The sequence below is a fragment of the Sylvia atricapilla genome, chromosome 2 (assembly GCF_009819655.1).
Source record: "Sylvia atricapilla isolate bSylAtr1 chromosome 2, bSylAtr1.pri, whole genome shotgun sequence".
NCBI lineage: Eukaryota > Metazoa > Chordata > Aves > Passeriformes > Sylviidae > Sylvia > Sylvia atricapilla.
Window position 1 is genome coordinate 98,566,561 of NC_089141.1, and position 21,530 is coordinate 98,588,090.

Genomic DNA, 21,530 nt, shown 5'->3' on the forward strand with positions numbered 1-21,530 from the left:
GGCTCTGGACCCATGCCCAGGGGGTCACTACTGTGGATCAGGAGTGTTGCAGCTGGGCTGAGAGATTCTCCATCAGCGAGGACGTTCACCCTGCTGGCAGCAGCTGAGGCTGGACAGGGCTGTAGCTGCACTGCAGGATGCACCTGCATTAGTTCAGCTGTGGGGGAGATGTCACAGCAAATATGCCAGCCCAGACACCCCTCAGCACAGCACTTCAGAGATCACAAAGTACTTTTGGGTTGCAGGGTCTGGATTTCCATGGAAAAATTGGAGGGTTGGTGCTGCTTCAGGAGTTCAGTCAATGTGTCACAGCCACGGATGTGCTTTCAGTTTACAAACCTGGGCTGGGGTTGGAAATATGGCCCATACAAGGTGGGTGTAACATAGGCACCAGGTCCTCAGCATAAATGTTTCACTCTAGACACCTGTGCCTATTGATCACAGTACTTACTGATACAAAAACCTTATGGAAGAGTGCCTCATCCTCCTGCCTGCCCACCCCAGCCCTTGCTGTCTCTGCCAGTCAAGGCCTGAGCTTTGACTGGATGCCTGAGACAGCCTGGGTCAAGGCTGAGAACATGGGTAATATTTTGTCTTGAGCTGAACTGCTTGTTTGGCAGGACAGAGAGTGCAGCCCTGAACACAGGAAAGAATGGCTCAATACTGGGGAAGGGCAATCATCAGATTAGGGTTACTGAGAGTTTGCAGAAACAGCTTTTTCCTGTCAGCCTGACAAGAAGCTGTAATGTACTTCCAAGACACCTTTTCACATCAGCCTCCTTTCTCTCATTTAGTCCAATTAGTAGGAGTTTTTTAGGTCAAGTCAGTCAATTTAAGAAAAATAAAAACACCATTGACAACTGACTCTTGAAGCTCGATAGCTGTGCAAAGGTTGCTCAGTAAGAGTAGGTATTATATTCCTCATTTTTCTTCTGTGACCTGGCCCCATGATCCATTCATGAGGGCAAAAGTATTTTAATAGATTAAGTGGAACCTCTGCCAGCTTTTTGGATTGATATAATTTGTGGTTGATGAACTCTTGTTCATCATGATCGAATTCTGTAATAGGTTCTTCCACAAGCTGCTATTGGGGAAAACTTGCCAAGTCTGAATTATTTTTTCTTGGGGCTTTTCTGTGCTTCTAAACCCCTGGAGGAAGCTTTAAAGGTTATCAGAGAGACCTCAGGAAATAATTACTGTTTCTCAAAGGATACCCTCTGCATGGCATCTTCCTGGGTCACTCAGTGAAATTGTTGAAGGCATAAAATCCAGTTATTTTAAAGTATCTCCCAATAGACAATTCCACATGCTATGATTATGAACTGAGGTAAAAGAAAAGGTGTCTGTTACAGTGATGACCTTGCCTAGTTGACTAAAGCTATTTATTTCCTTTAATTTTTTTGATTATTAAATCTGTTTGATGTGGAAATCAGGGTTGAAATATTTCCCCATCAACTTTCTAAAAATCAGGCAAACTTACATCTTTCCAGCACAGCTGGAAACAAAATTGGGATGATATGAAAAATGACACAAGTAAAGGATTTTCTAGAAAGGTTTTGTACAGATAAAGGCCTATTGATTAAGTGATATTTGTGTAGAAATCTTACTAGAAATGGCAGCAATTATAGTTAGAGATCATCAATGCTTCTAAGATCTTCACTCCTTTGTAGATACACGTGCAGTTGTATTTCTGCCTCTTCCCTAAGAAGCAGAATGAAGTTTTTTTTGGGGGTTTTTCAGTTTTGGTAGAAATCTCTTTATACCATGCGGGGTTCCTGTCCCATAGCTTACTGGTTGGTCACTAATTAATCTATATCAAGAGGGCCTTCTCCTTGATAAGAGACAAACTCCAGAAGAAAAAGGAAATTTGTGCTAAAGAAGTGTTATGACATTTGATTACAGAAATTGGTATTAAATTGCATGAAAATGAAAAAGAAGTGCAGAAATGTTTATCAATTTGAGCTGCTCCCACATCTCAGGTAACCTGCGGCCCTGGCTCTCGACTACCCTCACACCAAGGAGTGTCCTTTGTGACTGGATTTTCTCTCTTTGTTCAACACACAGTCTTCTCCCTACCCATCTTGTCAGCCTGCAGGATGCCCTTCCCACCTTTTCTTCTATTCTTCAGCACAGTTTTAACATCACTGAGCCCTCCTATCCCACCTGCCTGTGATCATTTATAGATCTTCCTTCCTGAGCAGAGAGACTCATCCTCCTCTCCCCTGCCCTGGAATTGGGTTCGGATATTCAAGTTACAAAGGCTTTAAATAGGATATGTCCCAATCCTGGCAGCTTCTCTGCACTTGCACTGATGCTGCAGCCATTAGCCAGCAGATCTTTCCTGCTTAAAGAGCCTCTCTGCTTCTCATGTAATTTTCAGGATTGGTACAGCACTTTATAAAGCCTGTGCTATGAGAAAAGTGCTATTTCACAGTGCTGATACCTGATTCTATCCACAGCCTCTGGTTCAGTGCTAACAGATTGCCAAGGGTACAGGTGAAAAATTAGTGACTGGGGCAACGGACTCGGAACTCAAATGGAACTGTCCAGCTTTTCCAGCATGTCCCTTTTCTCCCTTCACCTTTTACTGGTTTTAAAAGTTCTGTTTATGTTTTGTAATTGGACAATGCCAGCTCAGCTTCAGTGGCTGCACAGAGCAGGACTCTGTGCAGCCACTGAAGGACAGGTGATCTGTCTCCTCACTCTGGAGGACAGGTGATCTGTCTAGGCACTGATATTGCCGGCAAAACTGCTTCTGAGCTGCCGCTTCCTGAAGGTGCAGAGTTGTGGGAAGGGGAGGTGTGGTGATTCCAGTCAAGAGCTTCACAAGAGCAGGGAGTCAGGAATGCCAAATGCTGCAGATGGCAAATCCTGCTGGTTGAGGGGGAAAGATTCATTCACTATCCCAGGCCAAATCCTGCTAATAATTATGCCCCTGTGTGGAGAGGTTTTGCACCTTGCAGAGCTCTGTGTGAGGCACCTGAGGAGCCAAACCCCAACAGGGAGGAGGTACCAGGGATTCTTGTGTTGGTGATATCCTGCTGTTGTGAGAAGCAGAGCCTTTTTGACCAGTTTTGCTCCATGGCACTTCCAAGAAGTTAGGCTAGCCAGCAGAGTTCCTGGGGGCTTCTTGAATACTAGAGGTGACATTATGGTAAACATAAGTGGGGCTATGGATCTTGTTCATTCATGTTAGAGTTTACATCCAGCACATGCTGGGTGCCTTGAGTCTTTCTCACTGTGTCACTGGGCATCCATATTACTCGTGTTCAGTGCTAAATGAAGCTCTGGGAGGGGTTGACAGCTGTCTTCTGTTTGAATTTGTTTGGTTTACAAAGATTAATGGGCAGGAAATGATGCTGTGTCTAGCACCAGTCTGTGAAAAGCGGACGACAAGTTGTGCAAATATGGTATCTCCTGGAAAATCAGGATCAACCAAGCAGCTAGAAAATACAGTTGGCCTCATTGCTGTCAGAATTGTCCTGGCAAAATCTACCTGGGAACAGAGGGGCTGTAGAGCATCAATGCAACCTCATACACCATAGAGTGCCATAGCTGAAGATTATGCATCCTTGATGTAAGTTAGAAATCCATTCTCAGGGGAGAAAAAAGTTCACTCTGCCCTCAGTGAATAATTCAACTAAGGAGTTTTGCTTTGGGCAACTTGTGAAAGTAGCAGTGCTCCATGTATAAGATGGTATTTCTGAAAGCTTTATCCATTAATTTAACATGACTTAGCTCAATTCCAGCCTTCCTTATCCAGCACAGTCCATCTTCTGCTTTGCCAGTCAGGACTGATGTATTCCTCTGTGGCAAAAAGTGAACCAGCTGCTTGCAGACCTCAATAACTTGCTTCCGTTGCAAAGCAAAAGAGGAGCTTTGGAACAACAAAGAAAGTCGTAGAGAATTTCCACTGCACTCAGCAATTTCTTGTTCATTCCGTGCTGTGCAATAATCATTGATGGATAAAGATTTTACAAGAACCACTTAAATATAAGATTGTCGTAAATACACATAATGTTTTTTGCAAGATTTTTTAGAAATTTTTAGAAATACCTTTGAAATACTATCAAAGGTATTTCAGAACTTAATTTCTCTGTACAGTTTTAGAGACTTGTGAAAAGCAAGGAACAAAGGGAACTGCCTAATTTTAAGTGACAGCAGAACACCTGCACAGATAGATCATACAAACTGGGGCTCATATTTAAAGAAATACAAAATGGATTGTTGTTTGTTTTTAAATACATCATCTTAACTCCACTCACTAATACTGAGATGTTCAGTATTAAAATAAAAGGAGACATACAGAAGTCTAGTAGAAGAGTAGTTCTAAGAAAAGGGAAATGGATGGTGCAAAAAGCAGGGTCTAATGTATCTTTAGGACTGGCATTAAAATTATGTTGCTACTCTGATGCTCTTTACATGTTACTTCAGTGTACCTGCTGAATGTTTGCAGGCTGTTTAGCTATTCAGGCTTGGCATTTTGGGGAAGTGGCAGGCTGGAGACCCCAGGAGAAAGAGAATTTCAATAAAAGTGGTCTGGCCATTTTCAGTACTGAAATTAGAAAAGAACTACTGGGTCAAAAAGGTTTTGGAAGTGATTGCTTTCAACCATGTCAGCAGGCATCTTCCTGTTTTGGAGCAGGAACCTGGACTTTTCCAAGAGCAGACACTGGAACTCACCCTGGATGTGGAGGCATACCTTTTTCTTTCATTGAAAAATCACCTACAATAGTGCAATTGGACATTTAAACTGGTATAAATTTGCAAATGCTGAAGATTTTTCAGCTGTACTATCTGAGATCTATCCAGCTCAAGTGTGTTCCTGCTTTTTAGAGCTGAAAATGCCCTGGTATCACAGGGGCAGTCATCCTCCATTCAACCAGTAGCAAAAGAAGTTTAGGAGCAAGAATATGTAGTAAAAGAGGCTGGAGGACAGAAGAGAAAGGCAAAACCAGGGTCTGGAGAAAATGTGGTATAATGAGAGGCTTAACTCTTTCAACCTGTTTATCTTACCTAAAAACAAGTTTGTGGGTGATGTGATTTCTCTGATTATTTTAATGTGAGGAAAATGCTAGGTACTAAAGCAGTCTTTGTTTCTTGAGAGAAAGATTCAGTGGTGTACTATAACAACATATGATAAAACTGGATTCAAATAGGAAATTAGGCAGAGATGTTGAGAAAGGATGTGAAAACATTACAGTATCTTGGTCTTCATGTATTTTTTCAGGTGACAGTCTAGAGCTAGTTTTATGCATTAAGTAAGAACAGGTGCCTTTTATTCTCGAAGCCTTTGAATATACCAAGTGGAGAAGTGGTAGGGACAGATGAAGATCTGTCTTCAGCTGAGAAAGAGGAAAGGATGAGGAGAAAAAGGAACATATGAAGGAGATGAATGATGAAAGCCAGGAACAATATGGGAAAGAAGTACCTGGATCTCAGCTGTGCAGTTCAATTATTAGATCATAAACCAGAGAGGACACAGGTAGACTGCATGCTTTAAGATTTCCCAGAAATCATCACTACTTAAGCTTATTTATATGATATAAAAAAGAACAGAAATATCATCTGCACAAATGATAAATCAAATGTTACATTTTCAGTCCATTTGCTAATTTTTTATCTTTTCTTATCTAAAACATTCTTTTTATGATGTAGTGAAGCAATGAATACTTAAAAATAACAAACTTTGACTTCAGTTTTACTGCTTCAACCTTTCTATTAAAAGAGAATCAGCAGGAGTTTCTTTGGTTTCTTCAAATTATGAATCCCTTTCTCAGGAGTCTATTTCTGTGAGGATGTTTTCATAGACTCAGAATTGTTTAGTTTGGAAAATATTGTTAAGATCATTGAGTTCTATCATTAACCCAGCACTGCCCATTCCACCACTAAGCTGTGTCCCTAAGTGCCACCTCTACATGTTTTTTAAAATATCTCCAGAGGTGGTGACTGCACCACTCTCCTGGGCAGTCTGTTCTGATACTTGACAATGATTTCAGTGAAAATTTTTCCCTAATACCAATTTAAACCTCCTCTGGTGCAACTTGAGGCAATTTCCTCATGTCCCATCACTTCTGGGAGAAGAGGCAGATTCTCACCTTGCTACAAACACCTTTCAGGGAGTTGTAGAGAACAATAAGGTCCCCCTTGCCTTATCTTCATATTCTTTCTCATGTTTGAAGAGCTTTTTAAAGAAACAGCCTGAGAGATTCAGGTTTTCAGGACTTCATTTGTGAAAATCCTCATTTGTTTACAATTAAGCACATTGCACTTCATGCTACCAGTAATGATCCTTCCTCTAGAATACTGTTTGCACTGACAGAAAATTGCAATTAATTAATGATGTAAAAAAGAACAGAAATATCATCTGCACAAATGGTAGAGAAGTCAGTTTTGAAACATCAAATTTAGGGATGATACCAGCAGAGGGCAATAAATAGACACTGTCCCTGGTACCCAGCTCTCCTGCAGTCTGGAGGCTGGGAACTCAAGACCTGGTGTCCACCATTTCTGGAGAACAGTTGTAGATACTTTCAATAAATTAAAAAACAGAAGTCAAAAGAGACTTTCCTTTACAAACTCTGTTTAGTTGTTCCACAGTCTTTTTATAAAAAGTGCTTGGTATGTTTTCATAACCAGACACAATAAAAGACTATAAATAATAGTGAATAGGTGGAACCATGGCATGCTTGGGTGAAGGAATTCGTACAGCTGGTATGTGCATATGCAGTGAAGTAAGTCTGCATCTACAGCTCGAGAAAAGCTTTGTAATAATTTGATTTACAGCATCTCCTTTGCCTTTGAATGATAGGAAACACACTTTTAGACACTATATCACAAACAAAAGTGGATGCTGAAAAAAACTTTGTGATTGCCATCCATGGAGATACAGAGTTCTTTGTGGCCTTCAGTATGTTTTCTTTAAAATAAAACTTCAAAGCTGAAGTGTCTCTTTTGTGTACACAGCATATGCTGGTTTTACTCTTTTACTTCAGTAGGATCATGTCAAGGGACCATTAACCAGTCTTTAACTTCCAGCTTGCACATTTTATTGGTTGTTTGCTGAAATAGGAGAAAAATTGCATCTCTATCCTAATGAGGCAGAAAACACTATTGGAGTCCCCTTGCAATCTTGTTTACATAATTAAGTGCCTTAGGCCTACTCAGCATCACCAAACTTTTCACCACTTAAAATTATTTAAAGATAGTTAAGACCAAATGTTTCATCCACCATCAAAGGGGAAGTTCTAATTTTTTCTGTCTTAAGGATTTTTAAGGCAGATTTGTTAATCTAGGAAGCCTTGCAAACATTCTGGTCCATGCAACCCCTGTGGCTAATTCCAACTTGCATAATGCAAATCAGACCCAAGGCCGGTATTTAAAGATGTGAAGCAATAGCAAAATAATTCTGCTGTAAGTGTATCTCATAAAAATAGTAGAATTCCAGGTTGGAAGTGACCTCAAGGAACATTTGGTCCAACTTTTCTTGGCAAAAAACCAGTCCAGATGGCCCAGTAACTTGTCCAGGTGAATCCTAAGAGTTTCCAATGCTGGGGAATCCATGACTTTCCTGGGAAGATTATTTCAGTGACTGTTGTGAAAAATTTTCATCTTGTGTGCAATTGGAATCTCCCTGTGAGCCACTTGTACCAATTACACCTCATCCTTTATGTATTGTCATCCTAAAACTGATGTTTTCATAATGCATTTTATTTCAAAAACCTGTATTCTGACAGTACCAATACATCCAGCAGCTATGTCTGAACAGCTTTATTGAATTTTCTTTTGGTGGTGATGTGAAATTCCACAGGGAGTCAGACTCTAGGAAATTAAAGGTGTGTGTATGTTACTTAGGAAAAAAATAATCTGCAGTTCTCTTTGTTGGCACTAGCAGTGGGATTCATGTTTTGCCAAAGTTGTTACTAAGTACTGTAGCAGAGGGGTTATATCCAGTTGAACCCTTAGTCTGTCTAATCCAGTGTTTTGGAGCTAGAAATAGCCAACTAATTCTCTCTATGTCTAAAAATAAGAATATGATAGATTTACCTGTAACAAATACAGTTGCTTTGGGTGAAAAGTTATTTTCTCCGTAGCAACCAAGTTTGTGTACATCCCAGTGGGTTACAAGAAGTGAGAGAGTCAGGGAAAGAATGTCCTAGCAGCTTATTAGTATTCATCTCTCTTTTTCTGAAGATGAAGGAAGTATTGGCCTTCCCTCTCCAAAGGATCCTGCACATCCACATGCAGGGAATGAAGTCTCACCAAGGTAGAACCATTTCAGCTCTTGCTTTAAAGATAAAAAGAAGCCACATCACTTGCAAAATAACCCAAAGCCACAAAACCAACCGAAAAAAAAAATCAAACAAAAAAGAACATTTGATAATTGGCTGAAATTATTTCTGAGTTCTAGTCAAATTGACAGAATCACTCAGAGTATTGGAAAAATGAAAAGTAGAAACACTATGAACATATTTGAACCCTTAAACAAAATACTGATTTTTTTATTCAAGGAGGAGTTTTGTTTTAGATTTCACCTAAATGTAATTTTGAAATGGATAAAATTATTACCATGGCAATTAAATGATTTTTTTTTTTAATTTTTCTTGGACCTCAGATTCTTTGGGTATTGATAGGTATTGCATATTTTGGCAGCTTCTTTCTTTGTCCTCACAGTACAAAGATTTCTTATGTTTTGGCATTTGACAGCTCTTTTCATTCCTTGTCCCAGAGAGAAACAGAGCTTTGTTTAACTGAATAGGTAATGGGAGAAGTAGAAAAGCAAGAGTCTGTGAAGCAACTACAGGTCTTTCACTGAGTAGAGAATTCAGGACTTTCAAAATTTAGGATGTGTAGGAATTGCCTTTTCCTCCAGCAGCAAGAGTCTGGAGAAGTCAGCAGCAGGATAGCTCTGCCTGTGTGAGACTGATTCTACCTGGAGCAAACCAACACGTAAGGAACACAAGGCAGTATTGGGAAGATCTCCTCATCTTGGGAGTTTCATGGCCCTCTCCTGAAGGTAAATATGAAGAAGTATAAAGGAACCTCTTATAGCTGTACTTATCTCAAAAGAATTCCACAAATACTAGCATATGTTTCAGGAAAAGTATTATGATACATATTCAAGTTTTATGATTTTTTTCTCGTTGTAGCAGTGGCTATTAGAATTCAGCATGATTATAGCAGAATATTGTTCTAACTTGAGAATGTAATCATGTTCCTCTGCCAGGCTCTAGCCACCATCAGCCAGCCTGTTTTTCCAAGACTGCAGAGGGCTGTGGAGTCATTTTAACACGCTGTTAGCTGATGTGGCTCTTCTCAGGGATGCCCTGTTACAGCCGAGAGCCGCAGCAGCGAGCAGCCGCGGAGATGCGATGGCACAGCCTGGGGCAGCCCTGCAGCTGAGCAGTGGTGGCTGCTGCCAAGGCAGTCTGGAATTGCCTTTCACAGGGAGCACATACATGTGTTTTTTAAACCTGGATTAAGGGCTTGGCTCTTGATCAAGATCAAGTCTGATCTGTTTATACTGTCAGTCTTTTCATACCGCGGGCCGACTCTGTGGGAAGTAATCACCTTGCTGAGAATGAGTGATACATTCAGCTCATTAGTGCTCCCGAAGCTCACTCTGTCCTAGGCTTTCCAAGCGATTGCAATGCTAACAAAGGTTCACATCAGCTATCCGTTTATGCTGCGTATTCACAGTTAACTTCAAGTGTAAAAATGTCAGTGACAAATTAGTGAGAGCTTGGCATCACACACTTCTGAAATGCTGAAGAAAGGCTGCTTCTTGCTCCTAGGTATCAACCAGCCTTTAATGATCTCATGGTAGGGTGTTACTGTATACCTTTATAGCTCCTCTTTTTTTCCAGGCACGTCATTTATCTTTTTATTTTAATATGAATGTTTTTAACTTCCCCTTCCAATCCTTGCAGCTCATTATATCCTGTGGGTCTGAGATCTCCTAAAGTTTTGTTCTCATGTAGGTTCTTAGAAATTTTGTTCACAACCTTAACCCTCTGTTGTAGAAGAGATATGAACTGATACCTCTTTTTTTATGAGGAAAGCACATTTTCCACTTCTCTGATTTTTTTTTTTCCTTTTTAATAGCTGTTTTGTTTGTTCAGCCCCCTATGGAGCCAGGGGCAGCAAGACTGGGTGTGGAGTTGTACAACACCCCTACTGAGGCCAGAGAAGGGGCAGTGGTTTCACCTCATAGTTGGTGGTTTGTTTCTCCTTGGGCCATGTTGGTGCTTTTGGCTCTACAGTTGTACTGAATAAGTGTACCTGGTTAAAAAAGATACACAGGGAACAGTCACAATTTCTCAGTTCCTGATGCTGTGACAATTCCTGTGTTCTTACACACACATGACATGTAGTGTCATAAAAACAGAAACCTCTGAATTTCATCACTTCACCAACCAATTTTGATTATACCACAATAGTGACCTACACTTTCCATTATTTAGCACTGCACAATCTTTTCTGTTACCTCCAAACTCCATCAGCAATTTATCATTGATGAGTGTTTTGATTTCTTTTTTCTGCTATGTGATTCATCAGCCTTTATGAAAGTTATGATGACAGAGTACTGTATTTCAAATATTTTCACCTTAAATATTTAAAATCAAGGCAGGAAGAATTGGTCGTGCTTCCAGAAAAGAGAGAAAGCCCTGACTGGTTCTGACTCAGTGAGATGGTGGAAGGACAGGAGGAGAAAGGGGAGAGAGTAAGGAAGGGAAAGAATTCTAACAGTGGCAAAAATCTCTTTTATCCTTAAATAGATTTGAGGCCCACTTCTGCTATTACCTACACCATTTTTCCACACTAAAGCAGTGTGACCTTCTCTGGAATAGCTGTTTTGTGGAAAATAAGAGGACAACCAGGCTTTCACAAGGAAGGAGTAAAGTCACCTGACTATATTCTGGTGGTGAGACAGTCACCCTTAGAAAGCATATCAACCTGAAGGAGGCCAAGTGAGTGACTATAAGGGCTAACATGGAGCAGGTGTTAAAATAATTGAGAGATCAAAGTTACTTGTGTTGGATCCTACTTGCGATGTTCAACATACTTCTATAAATTGATTTGTGACAAAGAGTGCAGGTTATATTTAGGGTGCCACTAGACAAAATGTTTTTAGATAAAACACGAAGGCATCCTGTTTAATCCAAAAGGTAAATAGAAGGAACATCTTGCTTTATTTATTATATGTGTACTGTGAGTTGCTGCCAGGCGAGTTGCGGGGCCGGGGCTGGGTGGGGGCTGCAGCCGGGTGTGTGACAAGCGCACGGGCCAGGTGTGGCCAGGAGAGGGCCACCCAGCCCTGGCAGTGCCACCGCGCCCTGCGCTCCTGCCAAACAAGCTCTCTGAAAGCTTAAATGCAAAGGTATGGGAGTTTGTAGGCGGCTGACCGCAGGGAAACAATTGCACGTTGCCATGTAACGGAGAGAGAGATGAGAGACGTTCCTTAACATCTGGTGTAGATGTTAAGTGTAGGAAACAGAATTTAAAAAAAAAATAAAAGTCATGGAAAATGGTATAAAAAGTTCAGGGAATCCTTGCCTTTCCTCCTGGCAACCTCTCTGATAAATGTCCCACAAGCCATAGGTTCCCTCATCTCAACCCCAGACCAAGTGGAACCAGCCTGTACCTCCTGCTCCATTAGAGCAGGTAGCCCAGCCATAGTGGAGTCCCTTTGCTAACTTGTTTTTCTCCATTAGAACTGAGACAGGTTAGCAAAGGAACTACCTATTCCAGTATATCCTAAATGCTGAACATGCCCTAAGTGAGAGAAAAATCCTTTAAAATGACTGAGTAGGAGCTAAATCACTACCTGTTTCAAGGCTGATTATGTAGGGCACTTAGGGGAGGTTCATGCCTCACACAAGTGCTGCCAAGGTGTTTCCACTCATGGTAGAAGATAGATGTGCCTGGCACAAGCACACACCGCCTGCAATGCTGCAGCCCCTCTTAAGGAGTGTGGGCAGCCCACATAGGCACATGGTCCTCTAATCTAATTTTAAGCACCTGCAAGATAAGTATGGATCTAGTGTTTCCTTCTGAGCTGGCTGGAGTTGGTAGAGTATGTGTAGCACTCCACTCTAACAAGTGGAGAGTCTCAGGCTTTCATGCTTCTTTTCATGCTCACAGGTACACATAATGCCCTCTCAGTGCCTTCTCATATTACTGGGTTTGGGAGTAGCTATTACTTTTATCCAACAATCACATTAATAAAATTATTTGGTCTCTTTTCCATGCTGCTCACACATCAGTCATGCCAAGTCAGCACTGAGGCGGAGCAGAACTGAGCTACTGCGGATCCATAACCATGTGCCTTACACAGGGTTTTCCTTGGGCAAGCCCCTGGTGAGATCTCTGGTGAAAAAATCCCTGCTGAAAGCCTTGCCTTAGTCATGGTGGGCTTGTGCAAGTCAAGTTGGGATCTCAAATGCACAAAAAGCTACTCAGGGAGCCTGCCCATCCATGGCCAAACTCTACACCTTGAACCCTGGCACCTCAGTGTCCGTATGAGACTACTCAAATGGTTGAGCAGATGCTGACAGTTCTGTCACTGGAAGCACTGTTTCCATTTTAATGTGTTACTGTACAAAATCATTCTCATTCTGAGGAGAGACTGGCACTGAAATGTGGACACCCTCAGTTCCAGAAGCACTGAGATAAATCTGATAAGCAGGGAGCAATATTTTGGGGAACTGCTATTTTCTCCCACAAAAGAAGACAGCTTCACTTGCTGCTTCTTTCTCAATATGGTGAGCACTGCATTTAACTTATGACTCAGATGTAAAAAATACTCTTTCTAATATTTTACCCCTGCATTTGGCCTATCTTCTTTGAGGTACCCAAATACCAAACCTGTTGTTTAGTGAAGTTTCTGACTTCTGATGTTTGCAGCTTGTGTGAGATTTGCTTCTTTAGCAGTGAAATAAAGTCTGAAATAACCATATTTACACCTATAATCTGAAATAATGTTATCAAACCAGAAGGTTTTCTCCATGCTTCCACCTAGTGGGGTAGGAACAAGATAAATGGTTGCCATGATGACATCATCTTGAGAAATCTTTCCAAAAAGTGATTATTTGACATATTCTTTATCCTCTGCCTGCTTAATTGACATGCTTATTAGCCAAAGATTATATATATCATCTGGCAATGAACTTAGTGTCCTGTATTGTTTTGGTTTCATTTCATTTGTGTTTATCTCATGAAAACACATTACACACATATGTCAAATATTTTAAAATGAAACTTTTCTCATTAAATATCTTATCCATTTTAAAAATTAAGCAACTTTTCTATTTTGCTTAGTCAAATAACCCCATGCCAGCTCTAAAAATTAACATCACAAGGCTTATTGCCTCATCTCCTAATTAGAAAAAACCTAAACATTATCCACATCAAGTATAAGTGTCTCTTCCCACTGCATACCCCAACAAGGCTTTAATTTATTAGGCCTTTCAAGTGCCAAAATTCCTTTCATACTAATAAGATAGGATGGTCCATAAGACAGATACTACATATACAAGCAAGAAGTTCAACCATAGGTACCTATTGCACTATAAAAGAGAATGCAGCAGTTTACATTCCCAATGGCATGGTCTTCTCTTTTACTGCTTTATTCTTGGACTCAACTTTTCTCATCTATGCTCACAGTAATTTCAAAATCCTTATTCCAGTTTCCAAGAGTGTTGGTCACTTCTCTGGGTATAGTTGCATTACTGGTCTCACTGTCTTTCATGAGTTGTTCATGATTTTACCAGGCCAGTTCCCACAGCCCAGTACAAGGAGTGTGGGTTATAGGCACTGTTCTTGAGCCACAAGCTAAACTTTTCGAGGATATTCTAGGCACTGGGTTAATCTCCTTTTCAGAGCATCTTGCAAAACCATTCTCTTTACTAAGAGATATGTGTTACTGTCGGTTAATGCAGTGGAAAGGAAACAGGAGAAAACAATGTGCCAAATAATGTCCTCTTCTCCAGAAAAGCGTCAAAAGATCCTGATGTCCACCAGGAAACACTACAGACCTAATCTGCCCATGAAATATTTTGATACCATTTCAACAAGGGCTATACAGATACATAGACACAACCTGCCACACAGGAACCTGACTGGAACCATGGTCAGTGGTTGTATCAAAGGCGGGCTGCATCAGCTGTCTCCAACAAGAACCCAGGCAGTTGATGAAAGACAAAGAAGAGGATATTAAAACGCTCCCTTCTCATCCTGGCACAGTCCTCTCCACATCCATAGGCTCATCTTTCACAGCCCTGGGATCTAGGGATTTGCACGTATTGTGTGTAGCAGTATCTTATCACTCAGATATTGTTCAGATAGTCCAGAAAGGAGCTAAGAACTCTCAAAGTTTCATCTTTTGACTCAATCAAAAGAAATTAGTGATCTAAAGGCACCACTTTACTTTAAAACTACATATGCACTTACATACTTACAGTAAGCCCTGCAATAATGTGCAGTCAGGAAAGCCACTGGAATAAGAATGTCATAATTGAAACTAGGAAAAAAAAAAAAAGCTAATGGAAGATATTTTCAGACCTCTTCAATTTTTTCTTTTATGTGTTAAGAAACAAAGTTTTATGAGACTAAAGAAAATATGCAGACAGATCATCTAGCCTGACAACATGATTTTGGAGATTGGAATATAATAACAGTGAGTCAGATGGTTATTATTTTGAGTATGAAGAGGAGGTAAGAAATGTGTATTTGTAGAAAACCTTTCTGTTGTGTTTTAGAGCAGTGGCCAGATGAAAATGTAGCTGGGCTTTAGCCTTTCTAATTTTCTCCCTGCATAGCCTCACAACATCCTTGTAGCCCTCATGAGCTGTCTGCCCCTTTTTCCAGAGGTGATAAACTCTCTTTTCCTCCTGTCAAGCCTCTCTGTTCAGCCAGGTCCGTGTTCTTCCTCACCAGCTAATATTTTGGCACATGGGCATGGCCTGCTCCTACACCTTTAAGATTTCTTTCTTAAAGCAGGTTCATCCTTCCTGGACCCCTTTGCCCTTCAAGACTCCTTCCAAAGGGAAGTCAACAAGCCTCCTAAACAGGCCAAAGTCTACCCTCTGGAATTACAAGGTGGCAGCTCTGCTGACCCCCCTCTTTACTTCTCTGAGATTTGAATGCTCTGTTGTTTTGTGGTTGCTACTGATGCCATTTAGGTTTTGCCTTTTTTTCTTTTATATTTTCTCTGTATTTGTCACACATATATTTGTAGTTCTGTAGGCTATTATATTAGTAGCTAGTTTCCCCAGTAATTTTCCATGGCCTTTCCTTAAGTGGAAAGACAAAACAAATTCCAGAGCTCCCAGCCCTGGGGTTAAAAGGCCCCAGTGCTCTCTTGATTATTCCAGGCTACTAAGGTTGAGAACAGCTCTTGGAGGTACATTTTCATGGAATAAAGTACAGCCAGTGCTGAAGGGGAGGCTCCAGAGAAGGGGCTTGACCTGAGGGGTTGCTTGTCCTCCTAACTGGTGCTTTTTATCAATTATGCTAATTTCATAAAGCCTCTAAAAATGTACTCACTCATGGGGGGCAGGCTTTTGTGGACATCTTTCCATACCTGACTCTGAAGGCCTTCAAATAAACATCCCCTTTTATATTACCTCCTTGCTAAAATTGTCTCCGGTTTCATTTCCATGGAAAAAGGCAACACTGCCAGTCCTGTGTTCACAAACAGCAGCTCTACAGGGCACCTCCTCTGGTTGGTTCCCTCACCAGCTGTGAGGGAAGATCATCTTTCACACAGACACAGCCCAGTCTCTTTAGGACACAAAATGAAGGACATGCACGCAGTCAGTTGTCAGGGCAAAAAGAGAGGTGTTCATTTTCCTACATCGATTTATATAGATTTGGACAATGACCAGGGATTGGAGGATGAAGGTTGCCACCTCTCCGACCACACTGGTCAAACTAGAAGTCCATCAATTGTCCCTCCTCCAGAGAGGAATGCAAATATCACTTTGTTTACATGACAATCTGTGAGAAACTCCACTACAAAAATGCAGACATCAGAAGGCTGATAGTCTTCTATCCTGGACTATTTTGTCTCTGCTGTGTTATACTTTCAGCAGACACCAGGTAAGCTGAAGTCCCCAAAGATGTCACATCTCCAGGAGGTTCAGGAATGACACGCATTACCATGAGTCTATCTTTCATACTGTTTGGTAGCACCAAGTTTAATATGGTGCAAGGCAGACTGATACTGGTATCCATCTGTCCTACTAGTTCAACAACAGGACTTTTTTCTAATTTTGAGAAAGTGAAGAGAGGGAGAGAAACCTACCTCTTTCCAGTCACAATCAATTCTGTGTTGATGTGAGGCTTTATCCTGACTGCTGCAAAGGCTGAAATGATAATTTAAATTCATGCTTGCCACCATCTTAACTCATCCCTGCATGGACAAGTGCCCTGGCTCACAGAGCTCCTGAACACTTGGCTTTACTTTCAGGACTATGAATGTAGTGAGTGTTTTCTGAGTCCTACTGTAGCTTTTTTTAAGGACACTACTAATGCTTTCATATGTTCTGATTTCTTTTCATTTAAAATCTCAGTTTACACCTCTGGGGTTGACTACACCCCAGGACAAGAGATATTCTCCCTCACAGATGGGACAGGTTGCCTCCATGGCTGCAGGGTCACATGCGGTACACATCCAAACTTTTCAACACTCTCAGACCATGCTGCCAAAACCTCCAGATTAAAGATTCCCCATCCAGAGTCCACATGTAAAAAGGAGAGAAAATACGTACTTTCCACAGCTTTTTGACACAACTATTTGCAATACAGAAACACCTGAAGTCTCCTATGGATATTAGATTCTGCTCCATTTGTTAAGAGGTGTCAGCACAGCATGAACTGTGTTCTCTGACGTGACAGCAGATGAAAGCACCAACAAAAGAGATGTTCTCTTTTCCTTCAGTGAGTGGGCTGGCAGAGGGCAGCCTGAGATGCCTTTACAGAAGCTATTTTAAAATTATCAGGGCATGATCCTGAGATCCTGGGACAGAGCTGTGGGTTGAATTCAGATTTCCCAAGACATGGTCAATAACTTTCATCCAATGCAATTTCCTTCTGTGTTGCTGACAGACAAGCTGGCAGGATGACAAGAAAGTTTCAGAGGCAGTCTGCAAAAATGGCAAGAACATCTATTTTTCTCCCACACCAAAAGCTCACTCGTACCTTTCCATCAGCTTCTGTTTACAGCTTGCTTTGCCAGAAAGGGCGGTTTCATTTCTTTCATGAAAGTCCTTTCAGAGTCAGTCATCTACGGCAATTGAGCATAGACATTAAGCTAATTACAGTGAAAAGTTATTAAATCCTGGCCAACTCTTGTGCTGTGCCTGCTTAGTTTTTCTGAATACAAATATCTTCAAAATTAATCCCCAGACCACACTATAAATACTTCCCTGTGGTGAGACAACCCAGAACTTTGATGTGGATCTGCATGGATCTTTTCCCTAAGGTAAAGAACTCTGAGAGGAGGGGAGGAAATCAAATGGGAAAACTAAATTTATGAAAATAAAACCCTTAAACAAACAAAAAGGCAAAACTTAGAAAACCAGAAATAAAAGGACTCGTCAACAATTTTTGCCGTTCTGATCCATTCTTGAAAAGGGGGTCTGATCACATATTTGTGTTGTTAGCCCAGCATCTTTCAGTAACAAAAGTCAGACAGTGTCATTTGAGTCCTTACCAAGAGTCTTCTTACTGTTCCATATGAGACCTGTCTGTCTGCTTTCTCTGCCCCTCAGCAGTCCCTGCTCTTGTCCAACTAGCATTAATACAAAACAAGCCAAGTATGGACCACAGGTGAAAACCAGGCATGGGCCTGAACTAAACCACAGGCAGGAACAGTGTGGAGGAGGAAAGAGTATGATGGAGCAAAGTGGTTGATTGTCGCCCAGCATCTCAATAAGGAGAAGAAAAAGAGAAACACCAGAAAAGTGGAGAAAGAGATCAAAAAAGCACCAAGCCCACTGTGAAACAGCATGGACAGCGCTGTACAGTAAAAGTGTACCAAGAGTCATCTCTGCTGAGCCTTAGCTGAAAGCAGTTTGTAGCTGTGAGCAAATAAATAGCCACCTTCTCTTAGAGGTAAGGGCTGACCTTGTGTGCAAAAGAACAGTGTACACACTGCTTCTGGGGCATGTCACTCCACCATCCATAGCTTTGCTGACAAGAAATAACCTAGAAGACCCCAAAGGTCTGTTAACCAATCAGGTCAAATAAGAATAGTAATATGAATAATGTAACAACTAGGTTTTGGCAGTATTTAATAAACTCCAGGAAAGGTTTAGATAATAATTCTGATTAATACAAATTATTCAAATTTTACAGAGTTTGTCAGATGTCCTCCCCCTAAAAAGCATAATGATTAATGATAGCAAAATTATAATAAGAAGGCACTAATTGCTTGCAGTTAGCTTTTTATATTGTAAAGAACTTTACAAACAATCACTAATCAATTTGGTTGCCCTGTGGTGTGGATGTTGGAAGTGTAAGACAGTTATATTAGCTAGAGAGATAGTGAAATTCATCATGCTCCCCACTGAAATAACCATCCACTTTTATGTTAGAAAGGAAAAGTATTAGACTCTTAATGCTGGCATTAGAAAGCAGATCTTTTTAGCTGCCATGGACCCGGAGGAAACCACACAATTTATTCCAAAGCTGATACACTTCTAATAATGTTTCCTACTGTTTGCCACAAAGATGACTTCTGTTAACTTGTGTACCTTTACAGCATACTCTGATGTGCAGAACTGGTCTCTCACCAAATACAATAATACTATTATTGTAGTAGCTGGCACACTTCCAGTGACCTCAATCAGTTGTGAAGCCACCTCTAAAATGAAACATTAGTCCCTGTATGCAGGGATAGGAGATCTAAACTCAGACTTCACTTTCTAAAAGTACTTATTTTCTGAAAAACAAGCCAAAGCTTCCTCACAGTGAGGGAGAAGAGGTAGCTGCTTTGTTTAAGAGAAAGCTCCATTTTAAGATCTGAAAGTAATTGCTTAGACTTGAATAGTCTAAGTGTGGATGCATCTCCTTTTCCTCTTCAACTCTGTAAATTAGCATTACAGCTTGCTTTTTAAAGAGAGGTATTAGCTCTGTTGGACTGCTTGGCAGCTCTTGCTACGCTTCTGTTTATCTTTTGAAAAGGTCGTGTTCCTGCTTGCAGTAGAATTGGCAACAGAAGTTGCTAGCAAAAAGGCTTTTTCTGCACAGAATTGTGAAGGACTTTAGGAAGGAAGATAAACCTAAAATAACCACTGCAAACATTTCACAGAGTTTAAATACTTAAGATTACTGATGTCCGAAAAGCAATGATTTTGGATTCTATTTTAACTGTTTTTTGAACCATGCTCATCACAGTAACAGAAAACAAAGTAGCTGCAAATACTTCACCAAATATCAGATGAGGTAAACTTGAGAAGTGGAACACTGGCAACACAAAGTGCAGAAGCACCTTGAGCTGCCTCTGCAGGGAGCCAGCTGGTGCCAGAAGCAGTACAGCTGTGCTGCACTGCTGGGCTGAGCCAGAGAAACCTGCCTAGCAATTTCCAGATGTCCAGATTGCTTCAGTGTCCAAGCTGGTACCCTGAACAGAGCAATGCAACACCTGGAGAACTGCTTGGATGTGGTGAGATTAGAGATCTGTGCACAGTGCTTGTTATGTGATGAGGCGTTATGGTACATGAAACCAGTGGTGCTATGAAGCCCTGTCCTCTAAGACAGGTTGTTGTATGGGTTATTATTTGGGATTTATTAGATTAAACAAGCTTCATGTCCACATAACTACAAGTCTTGGAGTGAAGAGCATCACCGCAGTTTTGCCCATTTGTGTAGAACAGTTTATTGTCTTCTATGAGTTCAATCTCTTCAGAGGCAGTGCTGCTGAAAGGAAACTAAAGGGAGAGCTGTGTGTTGCTTCTGTATGTGCTGATACGAAATCTGTACTGCACACTTAGTCTACTAGTGGAGTCAATGTTTCATGACCATTTCAGTTTACAGTTCAAGTACAGACAGTGACTCAACAGCAGAAAGCCATCATGTCTCTCTGATGTTCCAAGAGAGCAAGCAGACCAGGGATGGTGGTGCAGTTTACCTTTATACCTTATTTTGGCATTTTATCCAGGAAATACAGGCTTAGTGAATACCTTAGTATGAAATGCTGACAGTGGGAAAAAAAAAAAAAAAAAAAAGTCCAGAAGAAGACGGACAGACAGATGCCAGCTCTCTGAAAGGCATGCTCCCTCTGGGACCCCAGCTTAGCTACCATCATCCCCAGATGGGCTAAGCTTAGTGATCATCATCCCCGGATCTGCTCTTGGATCACACACACTCCCAAGTGGTGTAAATTTGCAATAACATGGTTTTGGGTGGCCATTGCCTGAAAATATGCTGCCAATAGATGACATTTCTCTTTGGCACCCAGGAAGCCTTAACAACACCACAGCTTAGATCTGCTCTGCTGGTGCACAGTAACTCAGGAGCTCTCTGGGCTCTGAGGAATCGGTGGATCCATCTCTCCTGTGTGAGGATGGAAGAAGTATTCTCCCTAGCAGCTCCATGATGGTGGCATGGGCAAATTTCTGCCTCTCAGGAATGCTTTGGGGTTAATCTGTGAACTATAAATCATTCTCCTGCTTGGGTAGTCCTTCAGTCACTAGCACCTTGCCTTTTCCAGTTCTAATACTTAAAACTTTCTCCAGGCACATGAAACATTTTCCTGTCACTGCACTTCATTTTACCTGGCAATCTACATCCTGCTACCCAAATCTGCAACTTCTCCTGCACCTGAATTAAACCAATAAAGGTTATTTCAAGTGTTTTCTTCCTTGATCTCGTGCAACAGAGCATAACACTTAAACCTAATGCTGTTATTTAGTTTACTTCAACTCTTTGAATAACAAAATTATATATGGGATTGAAAAATGAAGAAATAATTAGCCCCGAAACTGTGGAGGCTCTGATGGCTGAACAGGAACACTTCACTTTTCAGCAGCTGAGGTTCTGTGGCAATTTTCAGAACAAAAAGTCCTATGAGCCTCCAGTTCATGTTTCTGCTTCGGAAACACCCAGTCTAAATAAACAAACCCAAGGACGCCCAGTCTAAATAGGCAAAACCAAGGTTTTAACTTCATGGAAGAGAAAAATAAGAAGCAAGCAAATTAAGGAGGGCATTGGGATGCCAGAAAGAGACAGAAACAGGACTCAAATTGAAATGCAAATTAAATGTCTTAATCACAAGGCTGTCCTTTATTTTCATACCCAGGACTTAAACAATTTAAATGCTTTTTTGAAAAAACACAAGCTGAGTGTAGAAGAAAAACTACAGAAATTATGTAGGACTGCCATCACTGTCCTTTTCACTTACTGGCTGTGGTGGTTAATGTTGCTCCTTCAGATGGCCCACTTTGTCATTGAGTCAAATGTGCCTGCGAAATCTACCACTGTCTCATAAGGTATTTTTTTTTTAGCCAAAGAAATTTTAATTATTC